The sequence below is a fragment of the Haemaphysalis longicornis genome, unplaced genomic scaffold (assembly GCF_048455015.1).
Source record: "Haemaphysalis longicornis isolate Haplotype H1 unplaced genomic scaffold, Haemaphysalis longicornis Haplotype H1 scaffold_14, whole genome shotgun sequence".
Taxonomy (NCBI): Eukaryota; Metazoa; Arthropoda; class Arachnida; order Ixodida; family Ixodidae; genus Haemaphysalis; species Haemaphysalis longicornis.
Genome location: NW_027526245.1, coordinates 48,663,042 through 48,663,686, shown reverse-complemented (window position 1 = coordinate 48,663,686; position 645 = coordinate 48,663,042). Strand labels below are relative to the sequence as shown.

General features: G+C 50.2%; 1 non-coding gene across 1 annotated transcript; it reads left to right on the top strand.

The window, feature by feature from the left end:
* The first annotated feature begins 279 nt into the window (after positions 1-279).
* Positions 280-352, top strand: Trnat-agu (transfer RNA threonine (anticodon AGU)). The gene has a single exon. It is a non-coding gene; the product is annotated as a tRNA-Thr (tRNA).
* The last annotated feature ends 293 nt before the right edge of the window (positions 353-645 follow it).

Below are 645 nucleotides of genomic sequence, written 5' to 3'. Positions count from 1 at the left end.
TCTGTGTTATTTCTACGAGTCCCTCATTTCCTATTCTGATTCGCTACATGCATAGCGAGGGCCTCTGTTCTGGCAGTCTTGGTGCCATAGGGAGCTTAAGAGGGTTCAACGCTGGTTGACCACTCTCGACATGTCGTACACACTCGAGTCACGGCGCGGGGATTAAAAAGAAGGTCCCCTTCACCCCGAGAAGTCAAAGTGGCGCTGGCTACCACCCCCAAGCACAGGAACAAAATTACATTGACATAAATACCCCAGAAAGCGGGGGAGAAAATCGCCCCGCCGGTAGCGTAGTGGTTATCGCACCAGACCAGTATTCTGGAGGTCGTGGGTTCGGATCCCACCTGGCGGGCATTTTTTCTTCGCTTTCTTTCTTTCTTTCCAAATTCTTGATCTGTTTCAATGGCCTACCACAACCTCCCCTTTGCTTTCCGAGGTCTTATTGACTGCCAATCCTTATTTCTGTGTTATTTCTACGAGTCCCTCATTTCCTATTCTGATTCGCTACATGCATAGCGAGGGCCTCTGTTCTGGCAGTCTTGGTGCCATAGGGAGCTTAAGAGGGTTCAACGCTGGTTGACCACTCTCGACATGTCGTACACACTCGAGTCACGGCGCGGGGATTAAAAAGAAGGTCTTCTTCAC